Raw genomic sequence first — 15,500 nt, 5'->3', positions numbered from 1 at the left:
ATGGACGTTAGGAAGGCATGACGAGGGTGGCTACATCATACAGACTGTTAACAAATCCGTGACCAAAATGCCTCCACAGTACGAGTGTGGCCCTACAAATAATCACGATGTACTAGTTGTTTTGGATCGTGATAGCAGATGAGGTGAACCTCTCTTTACACAGGAGGAAAACTGCAGCTCAGACAAATGTAGGACTTCCCTGGGATGGCACAGCTGGTCAGTAGTATAAGAGGATTCTAACCCATATCTGCCCAACTCCAGAGTTTACGCTGCTTCCTCTGAGAATCAGCCCTGCTGCTCTCCTTCTAGAAAAGGTGCCCTGTCCAACCCATTTCAAGTTCTCTTTTAGCCGGTCTTCAATCCACTGCACATTCTTTTGCAAATCTTCAGTGTTGACAAGTCTCTCTCTTTGGGATGTCTGTTTTATCTATAAAGACAGCCAAAGAATTGACTCAAGCTGATAAAACTAATTTGTTTCAAAAATGAATAATGAGTCTACTGCTAAGAGACTGGAGTGTGGGTATATAAATTTGTATGCATACACATTATGTGTGTTATCATTACTGGGTTTTTAAAGCAGTTCCACATCGAAAGGTCTGATAGTATTTTGTGCAAGGCACAATCATTAAATATACATTATATATGTAATATATAGAATGTGTGTGTATCTCCACCCATCCCAAGGTGATATCTGATATCTGATGTCCGAGGTGGTGCCCAAGAACCTGCATTTGTAAATTTTATGACAATGTTACCAGGAAAAGAACCAAGCATTGAGAAACTCATGAACATGTTTATCAGGTTTTATAAACTTAATGCCCAAAGTAGGGTAGGCAACAGAATAGGCAATCTGAGTAAAAACCAAATCTCCACAAACTGTAAAATGAATACTTGTTTATACTGACACAACTGTACATCAAATTACAATGAAAATGAAGTACCACAGACTGCTATGGATGTATCTCACAAACTTGACATTGAGTCAAAACAAACAAAACAACAAAACCCCACGTGGTTTCATTTATACGAAAATGAGCAAAATTAAACTGTAACAGTCAGGAACACATACTCAGGTGGTAACCACACAGCATTATGCATAGTTTAACATTGTGTATGTGGATGCAGAGATGGTCAGCCTGAAAGTCACTGCTGAGAGCTGTGGTCAGAAGGAGAAATACGGAGCTCTCAGGAAAGGCCAGTAATGTTTTATTTCTTGATCTGAGTTACAAAGGTGTTGGCTTTATACTGTTTATGATGGTGATTCTTAGGCTTCACAACTTTTTAGGTATACAGAGGCTATTATTTCTGATCCAAAAAAAAGATTAAATAGCTCTAGATGAAAAGAGTCATCAAGAAATGAGCACAATGTTCTTTTCTACCAATAACCGAAAAGATATTTTCTTACTTTTTAATTCTTTTTAATCTAATGATGGCTTACTTCACAATGGAATTTTTTGGTATTTCACAACACTGACAACTGGTCAGCATGTTTAAACACTTGTTTATCCCGCATAAACTTGTATTTCTCCAACACAGGGAACCATAACATTCTTCTTGGTTCACCGAAGCCCTGATTACTATTTCAAAATGCTAAAGATCTTACTAATATTGAAAAGATCTTATTATTAAAACTATGTATCTTATTATTATTTAAAATAGGGAGAAGTGGTTTGTAGCAAGACCATTATTAATACTGCCCCTTTATTTAGAATGACAGTGATGAATAGTTTAGTACATAAACTATATCTTGATAAAGCTTCTTTAAATATATATATATATATCAGCAAACTGTTTCTAATTATTCTCCCAAATTTCCTAGCCTGAGAGCAATTTCTAAATAACAATTCACAAGTACTCCACATGTCCAGTGCTATCACTATGTCTATCAAGTCCTATTTTTTTTTAATCACTATCACTTCACTAAGCAATCAGAATTCCACAGCCATGGGGATTTAGAAACAGTCCAGCTGAGGGCTAAAATAATCACCAAAAGCTCTGAAAAATGAACTGATGAACTATCTAGAAACCAGTCATTATTTCCCATCTTGTATGACAACAGCTATTGCCAGAGATTATTAGGATATAAATAAAAATTATGCCTTTTAATAGTACAATTATAATTATTCAATTTTTTTAAATTTTACAACCAAGGACAACTCAAACTTGTGCTCCCTTCTGCTACAGCAGATACCACTTGTCTCTAAAATATGAGGTCCCTGCCACACAAAACTCAACAAATTATGACTATGGCCAATGCCCTATTTCCTTGAAGACCTAAAATTTGAAGCTGTCAACAACTGTTGAAAGACCTATAATTTGTTTTGTTCATTTAGGGTATATCTTCTCAACAGAAGGACTAGATGCCTTTTTTTTTTTTTTTAAACAAAATTTGGCTGAGTAGCACATGTAACACACTGGTATTTGCTCAATTAGTGAATCCCATTTTCACAGTGAGTAAATGAGCTTTTCCATTTCCTACTTGAAACTGTGTTAACTCAGAAGGGCTTTCTCAAATACATATATTTATTGCTCCTGCTGATTTGATTATATTTCCTTGGGAGTTAAAATTATGAAGAAAGTCTACGTTTAGTAAATTTATACTTTTTCAAATGTGCTTAGAATTTGCTGTTGTATATCAAGCCACATTTTTCATTTATTTGAGCAATCTGATATATTTTCAAGAAAGAAAAATGAAGACTGATGTTTGAAAACACTACTAGTCCACACTGTATCTATGTATACAAAATCTTAGCCCACATCCGGGGATTGCAATAGAATTGTTACAGAGAAACAATAAAAAGCCCCAATTATTTTTGTAAAACATGGGATTGTTTATCTAAAGGAGCAACACTTGACTCGCCAAACATTTCCCGTCTGTACTCTACACAACCAATCTGAACAACAGAATCACCTGGGGGAATAAATTGGAAAATTTCAGCACCTCATCTAAACACATTTATTTTTAATAACTTCGGATTGATTATAGGTATTATTTCTTTAAATTAATAACATTAGAATTTTATGTTTTACATTAAACCCCCAAACTGCCTTGGCAGTCTTCCGTCACCTTCACTTGAGTTCAGAACTGCTTCATCTCCCACATGCTATTTTCAATAACTAGTTACTTGCTTATACAACGTCACTGATGTGAGTGTCTTGATTAATATCCTCAAATTGAGTTACATGTCATAGAAATGTTATTCTTGGGAAGAAGAAAAACCTTAGTCATGGTTACTCACCAATATGAATTGAGCAGCTAACTGAAAGAGCTTTTAAAATACAAATTTCCTTCTGGATGTCTGATTAATAAAGCCCACCACCCTGACCCGCTGCCATCTACCACTTTGTATAATCAAACTTTTCTTACTGTAATGTTTTCAAATGGAAAATAATCAATTGCACTGCAGTTTTTGGTTGTTGTTTTGTTTGAGAGAGAGTCTCACACTCTGTCACGTTGGGTAGAGTGCCGCAGTGTCATAGCTCACAGCAACCTCAAACTCTTGGGCTCAAGCGATTCTCTTGCCTGGGCCTCCTGAGTAGCTGAGACTACAGGTGCCTGCCACAATGCCCGGCTATTTTTAGAGATGGGGTCTCGCTCTGCTTGGGCTGGTCTCAAACTCCTGAGCTCAAGCAATCCACCCGCCTCGTGTTCTGGAGTTTTTAATCATTCCACATAAGCAGTCAAAGAAAAGAACTCACAGTCATTTATTAACAGGCAGGTACACAAGGCCAACAAACTTCATTGGAAGGGATTTGGGAGTGAGAAGGTGACAACAAACCTAGAGTTACAAAATCTTCATTAAGTTTTTGTCAGTGGCAAATATTTTACTTTAATAAATTCATCTGTTAGAAATTCAATTTCTATACCATACATATCTCTGGTAATGATCAGAAAATTTTTTCTCACTGCTAAAAGCAACTTCATTTATTCAAAAACAATTACCTTTTCACATGGGGCAGCACTCTGTTTCTCAAAGACTACTAACTTACTTTTCAATGACACTATATGGTTCGCCATATTGGGTTTGTTTTTGTTTGTTTGTTTTTCCCCGAGACAAAGTCTCAGTCACCCCTGGGTTTGAGTACCATGGCATCATAGCTCACAGCAACCTTAAACTCTTGGGCTCATGAGATCCTCTTGCCTCAGCCTCCCAAGTAGCTGGGACTATGTAGACCACCATATTCTTCAGTCCTCTTAGCTCATCCAGACCTCCACATCTGCCAAGTAGATAGTAACTCCATCTTGCAGAATTCAGAGATTCAATGACTGAAATCCTGTGTAAATGTGTGTGTAGGTCTATATCTCAGATCAAAGATTCAAATAAGTTTTCTGATCCTTCAACTGATCGTTACCCTTTTCACAATACTCTATTCTCATCTTTAATTTTAGTGTAAAAGTTGTCAACAGAGTAGAAATATGTTCTATTCTTCGAGTCCCCATATGTTGAAGAATATTTGGCACAGTCAGTCTCAAAGATGTTCAATAATTAAACTTTTAAAAAATGTCTTATGCAGGCCTCATTGGGTGGTTCATGCCTACAATCCTAGCACTCTGGAAGGCCAAGGTGGGAGGGTCACTTGAGCTCAGGAGTTCAAGACCAGCCAGACCAAGCATAAGATCCCCATCTCTACTAAAAAAAAAAAAAAAGAAAAATTAGCCAGGCATTGTGGTAGGGCCTATAGTCCCAGCTATTCAGGAGGATCTCTAGAACCTACAAGTTTGAGGTTGCTGTGAGCTATGCTGGTATCATAGCACGCTAGCCTGGGCAAAGATTAAGAATGTGTCAAAAAAAAGAAAGAAAGAGGAAAGGAAAGGGGAAAGGGGAAGGAAAAGGAGAAGGAAAAGGAAAGGAAAGGATTGGGTGGCGCCTGTGGCTCAAAGGAGTAAGGCACCAGTCCCATATACCGGAGGTCAAAATCTGCAAAAAAAAAAATAAAGGGGGGCTGGGGGGTGGGGGGAGAGGGATGAAGGCATATACAAGTCACTTCTCTCATAAATTAAGAGTAAAATTTTAAAGTTTAAAGTTAAGAGACCAGATGTGGTGGCTCGCCCCTATAATCCCATCATTCTGGGAGGCTGAGGGAGGTAGACTGCTTGAGCTCAGGAGTTGAAGACCCGACTGAGCAAGAGTGATACCCCATCTCTAAAAATAGCCGGGTACTCACTGTGGCAGGTGCCTACATTCCCAGCTACTTGGGAGGCTGAGGCAAGAGAATTGCTTGAGCCCAAGAGTCGGAGGTTGCTGTGAGTTTTGACACCACGGCATTCTACAAAAAGGGACAAAGTGAGACTCTGTCTCAAAAAATAAATAAATATAAATTTTAAAGTTAAGATCGTGAACACCTGTACAAGACATACACCAACAAGCTCAGTGTTGATGTAAGTCGACTGCGTTCATTTCAGAGCAAGAGGCACCTGATTCTGAGCCTGTGCTGTGTCTCTCCTGGCCCTGAAACTATCTTGTGTCTTGTAATTACACATTTCTCATTAGCTCAATCCACTGAGACCTATGCTAGCCTCCCCATCCCCTGGAGGTCACCAGGCACAGTAGCTGCCTACACAAAGACCTGTGCCCTTCACATAAGGAAGAGACAGAAGTTACTGGACTAAATCCACTGTAACCCAAATTGGAAAACCAGAGCATTTTGAAAAAAACTAGATGAAGGGCCTATAAAATGGTTATACTAATTTAATTCGGTAAGGCACAAGAAACAGAAGTCATTGGCTATGCTGCAATACAACCTTTGTTACTTAACACACAAAGAAGGCAGACTTAGGTTTTTTTCTAACCAGCTGAACTGTTTCTGTGGAACCTCTTCTCCCTACATGTCTCCCCCACCCCCACACCTTTCTCCATTTAAGACTAAGGAAGTTTGTTACTCAAAGCCTTTCTGAATAACGATTTGAAATTGGACACGCCACTCATCTAGCAAAGCATTTCTAATCTTTCACATCCTCTCTATCCATGGATAGTTACAGGAGAATTTAATTGAGGTTAATTTGGTGTGAGGTAGACTTACAATAAGTATGTTATAAGCACTTTTGGCTCCATAAATCATATTTGGATAAGCAGCTCTAAAATCAAACATAATTCCATTCAAGTTTATCTTCTGAAGTGTAAGGAAAGAAATCACAGTGCAACATCTGAAAATAGAGGAAATCTCCAGAAAATGAATGGCTCTTGGGGCATGTACTTACTGCTGTTCTCTCCCCATTGGACTGGCCACAAGGTCACTGGCTCTATGTCAATGGTATATTAGAGCTACATAAACTGCTTTCACCTCCTTAGGGATGAATTAGATGTCACCATCATTATGTGAGTATTAATGTTTTATTATTCTGATGCTGGAATCATTCACTTTAGATAGTGAAAATTCAAAGGGTGTTGTTTTGTTTGCATAAGCTCACTATACTTGAATGTATTTCCTCCTAAAGAGCTGGAAGGAGTTGGGCATCCTTTCCAAAGGCTGAGTCAGCAAAACATAGTCTCTGAATGAGCCCGTATTACAACCAGCACCAGTGCCATCGGTAAATACTAATTTGCAAAATTCAGCTTGGTGCTATGTGCTCCTGAGAGTTAAGCTGCCAGGAATAATCCACACCCTCAAAGTGTTTGCCCTCTAAGATGGATCATGCTGACACAGGTAGACAGGGAAAGAAAAGGCAAGGATATAATACCATGTTAATATTGTATATAGACAGAAATGCCTTATACAACTTGAGAGGCCCAGAATGGTACATCTGTGGGGTGGGGGCGGTGCCAAAACCAATCAGGGCTCCTACGCAGGAGGCCTTGAAGTAAGTCCTAACATCATAGCCCTCTCAAGGCTAACCAATTTATACAAACATAAAACAATTTACACAAATAGAACTAGAGTCCCCCAAGGAACTGAGACCATGAAAGTCCCGCTAAAGAACCCATATTCCTTGTTACCCAAAAATATTTCAAAAAATTCTGAAATTTCAGCATAGCTGACAGATGGTTCCCATCTATAGAAAGTATGTGTGAGGGTCTGTGGAATGGCAAAAAGCAGGAGGAAAGTTTAGAGAAAATGAGGGAAAAGTCTTAAGACTCTGCCTATTAACTGTAATAGATGGCCAAGAAAGCAAATTCAGATGAGAGTCTCACTGTGCACCTGTAACAATGACCAGAGGAAGCCAGTGCCAGCTCTGCTACTGTTTACAAGCACCCCTGTGGTTATTACTGGATGAAAACACTTTGTGAAATAAGTCCCTATCTCTAAATATTTTAAATCTCTCTCTTTATTTGTATTTTTATTACTTTGGGGAGGGTGGGGGGGAGGACAGAGTCTCACTAGGTCACCCTGGCTAGAGTGCCATAGTGTCATAGCTCACAGCAACCTCAAACTCTTGGTCTCAGGAATTCCTCTTGCCTCAGCCTCCCGAGTAGCTGTGACTACAGGTACCCACTACAACACTTGGCTAATATTTTTCTATTTTTTTTTTTTTTTTTAGTACAGAGTCTCTCTTTCGTTCAGGCTGTTCTCAAACTCCTGAGCTCAAGCAATCCACCTGCCTCAGCCTCTCAGAGTGCTAGGATTACAGGCATGAGCCACTGTGCCCAGACCTTAAACACTTTAAATCTAACTATCACTTACCAATTTTTTTTGGTCATTTTATTCTTTCACTCATCTAGAACCCATTATATAAGACACCGCGTAAAAAGCACAAAAAGAAATAAATTCAATTCCAAAGCACTAAATCTCATCTCTGAGATACAACAGACATAGCTGTAATATAAAGTAGAATATGATAAGAGCCATATGTGATCTTCTCGAAGTTCAAAGAAAGGTGAGGCTTTTTCCATCTGAGATGATCAAAGGAACCTCCCTGGAGAAAGTGGCTTTTGAAATGAACTGTGAAGGAGAGAGAGCAGATAGATCTCCTGGGATGGTGTGAAAGGCAGAAGACAGAGGAGTTTTCCAGATGGAGAACCTGGGAATAAAGGCAGAGAAGCATGAGGCGTGTGCCGGCAACTTCAAGGGGTTTAGCCGAGTTCCAGTAATGCAGTTCATGAAAAGTAATAGCATAAAGGTTCCTAAATGGTAAGTTGGAACGGACAACAGTGGCTGTCAAATAATAGGCTAAGCGTATGGGATAGCTAACTGGAGTCAGGGAGGAGTTCCGAATAGTGGAAAAACAGATGGTTAATACTGTGTACCACTCCCTTCTCCATTCCTAATTTTAAAAGTTGGCCATTTCTATACTAGACGAGATTCGAAAAATCAGCACGTACAACTCATTCCACGGCCATAGTTTCTTGGAGAACCTTGAGACATCTTCAGCTCTGAATATGAAATCATTTTCCTAGTCAGAGAGGAGAGGACAACTTTTCCAAGTATTCCATTACAGCTCTCAGACTGAAAATAACTTTTGATGAGACTTTTCCAAATGCCTTCCTTTATTTAGACTAGCAGGAATTCCTTCTAACTCAATGGGTCTTTCCTGATCAAAACATAACTCATCCTCTTACACAATATTTAGTGGGTTTCTTTAATCCCATCCATGGCTCATCATTCTCCCCAATTTAAAAAAGTGTTTTCATTGAATTTGTTTAATTTGTGATGGAAGAGGTCACACTAAAAGTTTATTGTCTCATGTTTCCCTATGCAAAGATTCAACCCCCACAGTGCGTGGCACACAGCAGTGGTAAGTAACAGTGAGGCTGAGGAGGGAAATCGCTTGAGCCCGGGAGTTCGAGACTTGCCTGAGGGAGAATGAGACCCCGACTCCTTAAAAAAATGGAAAAACCCAGCCAGGCGCCATGGCAGCTTCTGGGGGCTAAGGCAACAGGATGCCCACAGCCCAACTCTGAGGTTGCAGTGAGCTATGACGCCATTGCACTCTGCTCAAGGGCATTGGGTGGGACTCTGTCTCAACAACAACAACAAAAAAAAAACCACAGAGAGATGGACGGTTGGATTTATGTGTGAAAACTTTTAAGACAATTTTCAAATCCTTTGCTTTCCCCGCTCCATGGGCCAAAATTCTCTTTTTTAGAATGGAGCTTCTTAAAAGTATAAACCAAAGACCTGCTCAATGAGCAATTTGAGGTCACTTGTCAAATTATAAATTTTCTTGATCTAATCCAAGTATCCAGAGATCTGCATTTTCTTAAAATCCTCAAGTAGGTCTCCTGGACACTAAAGCTTATTAATTGGGGGTTTTGAATATACTTCCTATTTTGGATACCTGAAACCCTCTTTATTCAATATATGAAGATAATGTGCATATCCTTGGTAAGCAAAAATTTAAGAATATTTCAGTTATGCTTTATAAGATAGAGACTTACATTATACAGCTATAGGTATGGTCTTTCACAAAAGTTTGCAAAATCCCTGGGGAATATTCTTCTTATAAAAATACAAGTGGTATAGGCCGGGCATGGTGGCTCACACCTGTAATCCTAGCACTGGGGAAGGGCAAGGCAGATGGACTGCTTGAGCTCACTACTGTAAGACCAGCCTGAGCAAAAAGGAAGACTCCGTCTCTACTAAAAATAGAAAACCTGAGCCATGAGGATCAATTGAGCTCAAGAGTTGGAGGTTGCTGTGGGCTACAATGCCACAGTACTCTACCCAGGAGGACAGCTTGAGACTGTCTTAAAAAAAAAAAAAAAAAAGTGGTATAAATACATCTCCTTGTTTCTTCATCTGAAAAATGGGACTATGAAACCCTCACCCTACTCTCACTTATTACAGATTCCAGGGATCTTACTTAGAGATCCCTTCCAAAGAATAAAGTGCTGGAGGTCTTTTAAGAATCTCTAGAAATAATCATGCATCATACAAAGAAAGCATGAGTCTGGGAGGGAGAACAGAGTTCAAAACCTGATCAGGAAGGGAAACAAAACAAAAAAAAAGAATAATCCTTAAATTTCTTATAGAAGGACTTGGCGCCTGTGGCTCAAGCAGCTAAGGCGCCAGCCACATACACCTGAGCTGGCGGGTTCGAATCCAGCCCAGCCCCGCCAAACAATGATGGCTGCAACCAAAAAATTGCTGGGTGTTGTGGCGGGCACCTGTAATCCCAGCTACTTGGGAGGCAGAGACAGGAGAATCGCTTGAGCCCAGGAGTTGGAGGTTACTGTGAGCTGTGAGGCCACAGCACTCTACCCAGGGTGACAGCTTGAGGCTCTGTCTCAAAAGAAAAAAGAAAAAAAAAAAATTTTTCTTGTAGAAACCATTAAGCAATTCAAGATTTTTTTTTTTTTTTTTGTAGAGACAGTGTCTCACTTTATGGCCCTCGGTAGAGTGCCGTGGCGTCACACAGCTCACAGCAACTTCCAACTCCTGGGCTTAAGCAATTCTCTTGCCTCAGCCTCCCGAGCAGCTGGGACTACAGGCGCCCGCCACAACGCCCAGCTATTTTTTTGTTGCAGTTTGGCCGGGGCTGGGTTTGAACCCGCCACCCTCGGCATATGGGGCCGGCGCCCTACTCACTGAGCCACGGGTGCCGCCCTACCAGGTATTACTATGTACTTTCCTAGATGGCCCCAATCCTCAAAATAATTTAAGGATGTTAATACAAACTACATTTACAAATGAGAGGAAACGAAGATCATTAAGGAGCAAGTATCTGTATTTTTTACTTACAGATAATGAATTTTCAAATATATACAAAGTTGAGAGTATATTATAACTGACCCCAACAACTCAAAACCAAGATTTAACAATTACAGATTTTTCCAGATTTCCTTTATTTCTTTCCTTGTTTTCCTTTGATGAAGTATTTTAAAGCAAACTCCAGTCATATATCTCTCCTACATTAAGTACACATTTCTCAAAAAATAAGGACAGATTCTTAAATAATCACAAAGCTAAAATCTACTCCCCCCCAAAAAAAAAATCAACAATTTCCTGGAATCCTCTTAGTCATTTCTTAAACATCCTCAGTTTTCTCAAAAAGGCTTTTTATAGTTTGTTCAAACTGAGGTCCAAAGAAGATCTACAAAAACATTTCATTCTTGCTCTTTAGTTTTCCTCCCCTTTTTCTAATCCCTGATTGCTACAGAAGCAAATACCTTGTTTTTCAGTCAAGATACAACTAAAATACCATAAAATTCACTTTTAAAGTATACAAATCAGTACATTTACAAGGCTATAAAATTACTATGTAATTCCAGAATATTCATCACCCCAAAAAGAAACCCCATGCCTATCAGCAGCCCTTCCCCGTCCTTGGTGGCCACTAATCTACTTTCTGTCTCTATAGATTTTCCTGCTCTGGACATTTCATATAAATCAAACATTTTAAGTGCCTGTCAGGGTAAAAACCGTAAACAGATCTGCGTTGGTACCACAGATATACAACAAACATTCAGTCAATAAACATCAACACGTTATAATTACCATTATGAATGCTTTTCGTTCATGGTTTAAGAGTTTATTTTGTTTTTGTGAGAGACAGTCTTGCTCTGTCTCCCAGGCTAGAGTGCAGTGGCATCATCATAGTTCACAGCAACCTCTAACTCCTCAGCTCCAGGGAGCCTCCTGTCTCAGCCTCCAGAACAGCTGGGACTAAAGGTTTGCACTACCACTCCCAGCTCATTGTTTTTCTATTTTTGTGTAGATGGGTCTCATTAAGTTATTCAGGCTGGTCTTGATCCTTGCCTCAAGCAATCCTCCTGCCTCAGCCTCCCTAAGTGCCAGGATTACAAATGTGAGCCACCACACCTAGTCCCAGTTCATAGTTTTTGTCTTTGCCCTCATAAACATACAGGACAAATGATATCCACATATGACACACCCAAGGGTTACGCATATGCAATAAAAATCCAATTTTCTGCAGGCCATAATTCTCCCAGTGACTAATGGTTAGCCAACAATGGGGGTCCATCACAGGGGTTAATAAAAGTACATTAGGCTCAGTGCCTCAGCTATGACTCCCAGCTTTTTCTCTCTCTCAGGAAAACATGTCAGAATGCAAGTCAGAGACATAGCAGAGGGTGGTGGTAAAGAGATGCAAATCTGCGTATTCTATACAGTAAGAGTGCCCCTATCACTTTATCACTCAACAGCTATGTGACTGTGGCCACTGCTTTAATTTCTATGTCTCAGTCTTGCCCTTATGTCAAATGGAGACACTAGTAAGTATGACAGCTTTAAAGATTAAGCACAAAGCTCTTAAGATAATCTGCTTACTAAATGCTGGCTGTTGCAATAATAATTAATACTCTATTGTCAACAAATTATCCATGACACCTCAAAATTGACGAAGCCACTTCACCGGAAGCATATGCAGAAGTGACCACCAAAAAGGAACAGATAAAGTTCCTACATTCTCCATGTCCCGGCACATTGACCTTTAAGGACAATAACCACCTGAACTTTGAAGACTTGAAACTCAGACACCAATACCAAGTCTATGAAATTATTTTTGGTCTAAGTAAAGAATGCAGCCTGTTAGAAATCTTCCATCAGGCTGGGCGCAGATTACAGGCTGACATCTGTAACCCTAGCATTCTGGGAGGCCAAGGCAGATAGATTGCCTGAGCTCAGGAGTTTGAGATTACCCTGGGCAAGAACAAGACTCCATCTCTACAGGGTCTCACTTTTTTTTTTTTTTTTTTTTTGGTTTTTGGCCGGGGCTAGGTTTGAACCCGCCACCTCCAGCATATGGGACCGGTGCCCTACTCCTTGAGCCACAGGCGCCGCCCAAGGGTCTCACTTTTTGCACAGGCTGGTCTCCTCAGCTCAAGTAATCCACCCACCTGGGCCTCCCAGAGAGGTAGGATACAGGAGTGAGCCACTGAGCCCAGCCAAAATTTCCATCCACCTTAACCCATGTGCTGACTTCCTTCTCGAACTCAGCTCACCCATACCCAGGGCAATAAAGGCTGCTGTTGCCCACACGGGACCTGGACTCTGTTCATTTCACATTTCGGAATAATCTTTTATTTTCAGTATTTGACCTCTCATTAGCTCATAGAAGCTCTGCAGGCACAGTAAGTCTCTGGTTCCAAGGTGACCTCTGAACCACTAGGTTGGCCTGACATAGGTGGTATCAAAGAGAACCGCTGGCCATAACCTTTACAACTATGCCTTTTCTTTGTTGCAAGACGGGGGGCTGTTTGTTGTCAATGGTGAATGTATCTTGTTCTATAAGCCTACACCTTGCTCTTTCTCTGTAAACCTTCTTTCTCAATAAACTTTGTCTCATGCTTGCCTTACTTTGGGGTGTCTGGTCATTTTTCAATCAACAGCACTCCATGAATCAAGGACCCAGCAGGTGCCTAAAACCCTGACATTTTAGGCAACAGGCCACTACCTTGAAACCCATCATTTTTGTTTTACAAACAGTTGATTAAGACACTGGGAGATTTCCAAAAAGCAGCTAGTACCCCTCAAAATTGTGTATAAAATCTAAAAACTGCTTTCCACAGGGCCTGTAGTCACTAGGACAGGGCCGGCTTGCACAGTTAAAATCTTTCCTTTTCTTGATAAAACTTCACTCACTTCTTTCAATTAGTTCTTTTCAATTATTTTGGAAACTATCTTGAGCTATCACTGATACAAGGTTCCCCCACTCAGGGCTGGACAGGAACTCCCCCCCCATTCTCTAAGTTCAGATGAGCTCAGGAATCAGACTTCCTCACCCTCTGGGCTCCGGAAAAGGAAAATAATAAATAAATAAATAAGACTCCATCTCTAACAAAAAAACAGGAAAACCAAAGAAAAAAATAAAACTAGAAAATGTCGTCAGGCATGGTGGCAGGCACCTGCAGTACAAGGTACTAGGAAGGCTGAAACAAGAGGATCATTTAAGCCTGAGTTTGAGGTTGCTGTGTTCCATGATGATGCCACAGCACTCTCCCAAGGTCACGGAGTGAGATTCGGGGGGGACTTCCATCAGTAGCAACCTTTCCTTTTTGATATATTTAACATAATAAAACATATAGAAGTTATAGGAGTTAATAGTACACTAAAACCAGAAGAAAGGAGCACAGTTGTCAGTGAATCCTGCTGGTCTGAGGGAGAGGAGAAGCGGGAAAGAGAAGAGGGAAACGAAGACAGAGAAGGGAAGGGGAGAGGAGGGGAGAGAGGAGAGTAGGGGAAGAGCAGAGGAGAGGAGGGAAGAGGAGAAAAGAGGAGGAAGGAGGAGACAGGACAGGAGGGAGGGCAGGGGAGGGAGTGGAGGGAAGTGAAGCAAAGGAGAAAGTGAAGGGAAAGGAAAAGAAGGGGAGAAGGAAGGAGAGAGAGAAGACCAGGAGGGAGCGGAGGGAGGCAGGGGAGGGAGGAGGGAAGGAAGGAAAGAAGAAGAGAAGGAAAGGAAGAGGGGAGGGAAGGAGAGCCCTCGCAGTGCTAAAAAACAACCACCCACCCCTTTGCCTCTGTTCTCTTCCCTCATGCCTTGAACTTTCTTTTTTGGTACAACCAGAAAACAGCAAGGAATGCTGAATTACAGGAGGCTCTGATTATCTTGGGTGTCACTTAACATTCCATAGATGGGGGGTTAGTTTTTATATCCTATAATACAAAGCATACTAAATGGCAATATGGGAATCCTAGTCCTGCATTTAATGTCTTGAGTGTTTTAAAATTCTATTCCCGTGCTTGCTTCGGCAGCACATATACTAAAATTGGAACGATACAGAGAAGATTAGCATGGCCCCTGCACAAGGATGACACGCAAATTCGTGAAGCGTTCCATATTTAAAAAAAAAAATTCTATTCCCATGTTGTTTGTTAGTAGAATTGTTTCCTAAAGAAAACCACTCCCGGGCGGCGCCTGTGGCTCAGTTGGTAAGGCACCGGCCCCATATACCAGGGGTGGCGGGTTCAAACCCAGCACCGGCCAAACTGCAACCAAAAAATAGCCGGGCGTTGTGGCAGGCGCCTGTAGTCCTAGCTACTCGGGAGGCTGAGGCAAGAGAATCGCTTAAGCCCAGGAGTTGGAGGTTGCTGTGAGCTGTGTGAGGCCACAGCACTCTACCCAGGGCCATAAAGTGACACTCTGTCTCTACAAAAAAAAAAAAGAAAACCACTCCCTTGATGGCAGCTCTCCCCCTCAGACTTGTGTGTGCCCTGAACTGTCTTTGTTCTGGGTCCTGTTTTCCTATCAGCTTTGTTAATGTGCTCTGAGAGGCTGAAAATGTGAGTCTGCAGTGTATGTATATGGTGATACACTGTGAACTGGTGGGACCTATGTAACAGCTTATCAACATTTGGAGATACTGGTACTTGATGTCCTCTTAAGGAAAATTTGCCTCCAAATTTTAAGCTGGAAAGTCACTGGAATAACTTTTAAAAAGAATTACAATAGATTTTGGGTACGTATGTTAAGAATTGTGTATAAATTGAAATGTCTATACTGATGCTCAACACAACCAATAAAGTCTCAATTAGAAAAGAAAAAAACTTTTCTATCTCCTGCACCTGTATGATTACCTTTCCTTTACGTTAATTATCCCTATTAGGTTTTTCCTTGCCATTACATAAAATCATTTTTCCTTGAAGTCTCCAGAGAGAAGATAAGG

General features: G+C 40.7%; 1 protein-coding gene and 1 non-coding gene across 9 annotated transcripts in view; one reads left to right on the top strand and one right to left on the bottom strand.

The window, feature by feature from the left end:
• Positions 1-15,500, bottom strand: part of FMNL2 (formin like 2) — a 335,482-nt gene that overhangs the window by 113,043 nt on the left and 206,939 nt on the right. The gene's annotated exons all lie outside the window — the stretch shown is intronic.
• On the top strand, positions 14,574-14,680 carry LOC128590930 (U6 spliceosomal RNA). Its single transcript, XR_008381391.1, has one exon. It is a non-coding gene; the product is annotated as a U6 spliceosomal RNA (small nuclear RNA).

Source organism: Nycticebus coucang, chromosome 7 (genome assembly GCF_027406575.1).
Source record: "Nycticebus coucang isolate mNycCou1 chromosome 7, mNycCou1.pri, whole genome shotgun sequence".
Classification (NCBI taxonomy): domain Eukaryota; kingdom Metazoa; phylum Chordata; class Mammalia; order Primates; family Lorisidae; genus Nycticebus; species Nycticebus coucang.
This window is presented reverse-complemented; position numbering and strand designations above follow the sequence as displayed.